This window comes from Halyomorpha halys, unplaced genomic scaffold (assembly GCF_000696795.3).
Source record: "Halyomorpha halys isolate HHAL.00 unplaced genomic scaffold, Hhal_1.1 Scaffold110.1, whole genome shotgun sequence".
NCBI classification, from domain to species: Eukaryota; Metazoa; Arthropoda; class Insecta; order Hemiptera; family Pentatomidae; genus Halyomorpha; species Halyomorpha halys.
Window position 1 is genome coordinate 1,167,556 of NW_027112640.1, and position 6,000 is coordinate 1,173,555.

Consider the following 6,000-nt stretch of genomic DNA (forward strand, 5'->3'; position numbering starts at 1 on the left):
ACCGATTTTCCACGATTGTTAAGAAAAACATACATTTTGTTTATTTTTATATTATTTTTTACTTACATTTACATAATTTTTAACCCCACCTTACTTAGTTAAATTATCTTCTTATTATCTTACATTTTACATCTTACATCAACATATTTTTAGTTATTCTTTATTATTTTTAGCTCTGATAAAGCCCTGTAAAGTGTGGCGAAACGTCTGTAAATTAATAGTTGAAAACAATTTTTTGTTCCTTTTTGTCTAAAACTCCCCCCCCCCCTTTATAAATATATTTGAAATGATAAATTTCATAATTTTTCTTTAATAGGTTCATTAAAAGATCTTCCTTTCTCAAAAGAAAATTATATTGACTGGCATCACTATTTCTTTCGTATAAAGGGGACTTAAATATGTGGACCGATAAATTTCTAATATCATCGCTCACTTTTCTTAAACTATCTTCTGTTGAATCAATTGGCTGGAGATCTCCATTGAGAATCTTTACGAAGGACATAAAAGCGTAGCGCTTGGTAATGGAAGCAGGGCTGGAAGGAGTGGAGGTATATAAGGACAATATCAGAGAAGCTTCCTTTTAGAGTGCAGTATTCCAGGGGCCGACTTTACGACACTTCGGGAATCAATGTTATCTTAGTGCATTGTCACTTTGTAGGCTTTACAGCCCCAGTCGTTAATCTTTACAACCTAACTCGGCTGGTAATAACCCGCCCCCTCCAAACTCATTTATAACCTAACCCTCGCTTTATATACGCGCCTCAGGAAAATAACATACATACTATGGTTCCAAATGGGATCGTGGCTATCTGATGTTCCGCGGGGCGGTCGGAAGTTTAGAATATTGCAGGAGTGTGAAGTCCGTATATTGGACGGGATGTCTGTATGGTTGCCTGGGGATTTGGGAGTACGGCTGTGGCTCGATGGTATCTGCCCAGTTAACAACATACATCTTTATAGTCTGCCGCTCGATATTAGCTCTGTACTCCCGAAGTTCTATTCACTGTTGTTATATTTGCTAATTCAGCATTATTAGAACTTTAATTAGCTTTATTAAATAGAATTAAAACTCAAAAGAAGTATTGTATAAACTTTATTGGAAGCTTTAATTTTAAGTGATTTATACAATTTATACTTTTTAATTACTCATAAAAAAAACTGTTGAAACATATTTTGATTAATAATTTTAAATTAATATACCTATTGATATTGGTGTTAGTTTATATTTTCTTTCAATATGATTTTAAAATTAATGTTTTAACTTTTACTACAATATATTTTATATAACAAAATATAAAAAAATTAGGAATATTATATGTATAAATAAAAATATAAATGAATATAATTATAAATGATTAAATAAGAAAAAATAATTCAAATAGTAAGAAACATATCTCTTAAAAATTTCTAGGAAGTTATTTTAAAAATATTTAATTTTATAAACAATATCTTATTTAAAAAATGTATATAACATTTAATAAATTCATATGATTAATTTCTCTTGTTATTGATGATTAATTGGATTTATAAAATAGGTTTTCGCAGTATCCTTAATAGTATAATAATTTTATTTTTTTAAATTGTGGTTGTACGCAATCTTTTGTTTTATATAATACTGTAAGATTTTTTTTTTATATTGAAAATAAGAAGTTGGTCGAAAAGGCTAAAATGTTGTGTAAATAATTGTATAAATGATTTCGACATCGAGTTTGGTGAACACTAAACTATTGTGAATTGTACTATAAAAGTTTTGAAAACTACTAAACTACCCTGGTTACTCACCAATAATCAATGGATTTTTCCATATAAATGCTACCAACTGGATTTAGAGATTAAAAACATCGTTTCGCATACATATGATCAGTAACTAAATCACTGGATGGTCAAATTTATTTCTGGTCTACTGAGCACAAAACCTACGTTGTAAAGGCTCATTGATGCGAGCCCTTGGTGGAATAATGGGAGCGGGCATCGGCTGCCGGGGCTCACGCGACTATTACCGCTGACTGATGACGAGCCCAACGCTCACAATTTACATATCTGTAATTGAATCGCTATAGAACGAGTCCATCTCAGCTCATCTGTTTGACCGCATCACTGATTTGATTTGGGATCATTGCCTGCAGTCCATCATTTCTAATCAAAGATCAGCATTAAAAGAGGAGCTTAGTGTGTACAGTTATTGTTTTCAAGAGCCCCAATAGTCGAACAAACAATTGTACTCTGTCCATGTTGATTTGCTGAGCGGTATAGTATATCAGATGCGCCGGTCATTACAGAGAGGCATTACGTTTATCGTACCAAATTAATACGAACTGACGTGAAGAAAACATTTAAAAAGGTCGCAATGAGATTCAACATAACGCGGCAGTTGATTAAGTCAACACAGAATATTTATTTTCTCATATTACTCAAAGTATTTTCTAAGCTAAAGCTCTTTCAGATCACACTTCTCTCCTTTCGAAATTTACCTGTTTCAATTTAAACAACTGTTTTGCCAATGCTTTGTTGTATAATTTCCATAATTCTAAGATAGCGTTCTTTGTATGAAATCACACCAGATTATATTGTTGACATTAGTATAAATGTTTCCTGGAAATTCCTTGATAAAGATCATTGAGCAAATTTCTACCATATTTATTGAGATTTAAATTAAATGATAAAATAAATAAATAATAACAAATAGAAAAAACATTTTAGAAATAAAAATTAAACTATAAGTAAAATAACATCTTAAGTACTTTTTAACAATTTTGAATAAATATGGTGTTAGCTTCACCAGTATGCAAACATGCAATTTGACGACACTCACTAAACTTGCTGAATCGTGCCACATACGATATAGCTTCTGAATTAGCATCTAGACTCTTAAAGATTTCAGACTAATAATTTACCATAATAATGATAATTATATATTTTTTTGTTGGAAGATAAAGGTACATACATAATAGTATAAAAAAGAAATTAATTGTTAACGAACGTTTCTCCACACTTTGCAGGGCTTCGTCAGGGCTAAATGAAAACAATATATAAACAATTTAAGAAATGATAAAACATTAAAGTTGATATACAGAGAAATTAAATAAAATATGTTAAAAAAAAAAAAAAAAATAGTAAGCTTAAGTTAAGGAAGTATAAATATAGGTGAATGGGAAACTAATTACAGCGATGTGTAATATAATTGTAAATAGTTGTATTAACAACAAACAATAATAGTAAATTGTAAAAACGTTGGTTAGCATGAAGTAGTTTTTTCTACTATTTTGTACTTTATTGACCACCATCCGGACTTATCATCATCAAATATATATTTATATTGGGCAATCCCGATACAATTAGAGTTAGCCAGTACCGTAAATGGCTTACCTATACAACTATCGATATTTAGGTTCAAAAATATGTATATAAATTAATAATAAACAAGGTTTGTACTATGTGAAATTTGCATTACAAGATATATGGCGGCGATATACACCAATTGGTTTCATTTTGGTTAAGTTCATTATCATTCTTCTTAAAACAACCAACATTTAATCAATGTATTCATTTTTTCAAGATGCTTTCAAAACTATACTTATAATAAAAAAATTAAATTAAGTAATGGAATTGAATTGATTTTTTTTTTAAATTGTCATGAGAGTAATAAATTATATTTTTATATAATATATATAACTACCGTAACTTTATAAAATGTAAAAATAACTTTTACCCCCTGAGAGAATATTCTGATTCTCTTTTTTTTTCTTCTTTTTCTCATGTAAAATATTAACTTCGCCGTTACACATATCAAGGACGAGCCTACTCCCACGCCAGCATAAATATAATCGGAACAGGGGAGGAGGAAAGCTGGGTACCGGAACCTTCTAATTCACCGAAGGCAGGTGACAATAAAGGAGGAGTGAATAATGAAAAAGAGATACGGGAGGCCGTGTAGCCGTGGCCTCCTTGATATATCTCTCGTGCCGGGGTCTAATATATGCAACAGCATCCCCCTAATGTTTAGTACTGCTCTGATGTATAGTCGTCGCTTCCAATACATGACTTCATCCACCATCAGCGTTGTCACACTAACGAAAAATTTGCAACGCTTATTAAATTAAATTATATCCTTATTGACTCGTGTTAAATAACACTCATTATACCATTTAAGTGTACCTAAAACGTTAATTAATAAAATAAAATAAAAATAGGAATTCGAGTAAGGTTTTGGAATTTTACATCTCAATTATAAAAATGTATATTTACAAATCGCCCTTCCATTCCATTTTAGCTTACGATACCTAAGTATTATAAGGCGTTCCTTATAAAACTAGATTAACTAAGATAAGTAAACATAAAATATTTTAATCAAATAATATTAAAATAGTAATATAATAAGAAAAGAAACATATGTACATATATATAAATAAAATAGGAGTTGGTAGCTCATTGTTAAGGCACTGTGCTACTAACTTGGAGGTAATAAATTAAAATAATAATAATTATTATTTGTTTTACTATAGCCATGAGTCAGGCGTGTTTTTTCGGCAGCCCTCCGGGGTCTAATGAAGTGGGCAATTTTAAATTGGATAATAATCTGGCGCTCAAGCTTGATTCTGACCAAATCACCTTCTGTTATTACCGTTGGTTTAGTTACAGTACTTGCACCATTGAGCCATATAATTTTTAAAAAAACTTATACAGCTAATAAATAATCAGTATATATATATATATATTTTTCACCAACTAGACCCGGTCAGTTGGGCAACAAAGAAATCAATTCAGTCCTTGCCTTTCTCCTTCCCCTTTATTCACTTCTCCTTCAGTGTTCTCTTTTTTTCTCTTTCGTCCAGGTCGGTATCGGCTGGTATCTGAAACCCTCTTTCTAATCTTACGTCTTTAAAAATTTAAATTGTACTTGGTTGGATATGCTGAAAATAAGACCAAGTAAGGAGTCGGATTATAAGCAATGTGTTCCTTGCACTACCTTATAACTTATAAATTCATAAGTTGAGTTTCCAAAACAAACTCTCTGCTCTCAAACATAAATTATTTGACCAGAGAGTTTGTTGAGTTGACCGCCCAATCTTTCCCGATTGTATGACAGCTACGTTTTCTTTTGTTTCGAGGCAATTATTACTTCCTGCCTACCTGCAATATACATTACCTTCTCCAAAAAACATATACGATATATTTGTAAACACGATTTAAACAATATACAAGCGAATTAATTTGCCATAATTTAAAAAAAAAATTAAGTCTAATGTTAAATAAAGATCATTCATTAATTTGGCCATTTCCTGTCCTCCGAATGTGCTGCAAACAAGCATAATAGTCCAAGAAGCAATAATTTATTTTTTAAAATAAATCCAGAACTTTCTCAACGTGATAATTAGGAGACTATAACTATTCCAAAATATTGAATATTTAAATTTCGAAAAAAAAATATCATGCGTAATATATTTCTAAAATCTATTTCAGATCTACAGAATCTCTATATTTTTAGTTCTATGTATCAGATAAGAACAAGTTCTATGTACATAAGAGATGGAACTTTTTGGGCTGGAACGGAAGGGCTGACCGTTGTAAGAAGATCAGCACCTCAAGTTCCAGACACTACTTTTGCTCAATATGGCTGGAGGAGGATCTGGACTCATCTGTCCTCTCCGCTCCAGTTGGCTAACAAGGTTCTGTTCCTATCGAAGCCAGTTGGCAGGGCGTCCTTACCCAACAGGAAACTCCTCAAATTGGCTCCAACTAAATGTCTTTTTTTCTTTTTCTTTTGTTTTAATAAGCTTAAATATGACTACACTATAAATATTAATTAATACTGTACTACATTGATCTTTAGCAAGACTAAAGTTACATATACAAATACCAAGGGTAACAATGTATTTTCAATAAAATATACCACTAAGATGTCCTGATAAACTTTAGAAATTTTTGGAAGATTATTGATTGACCGTGTGTAAAGATGAAAGGAATATGGTCCGGGTGCGGTCAAGAAAAACTCAAATAGTA

At 31.1% G+C, this 6,000-nt stretch overlaps 1 long non-coding RNA gene across 1 annotated transcript in view; it reads left to right on the forward strand.

Moving 5' to 3' along the window:
- LOC136796521 (uncharacterized) overlaps positions 1-6,000 on the forward strand; it is a 216,001-nt gene that overhangs the window by 43,695 nt on the left and 166,306 nt on the right. The window lies entirely within an intron of this gene.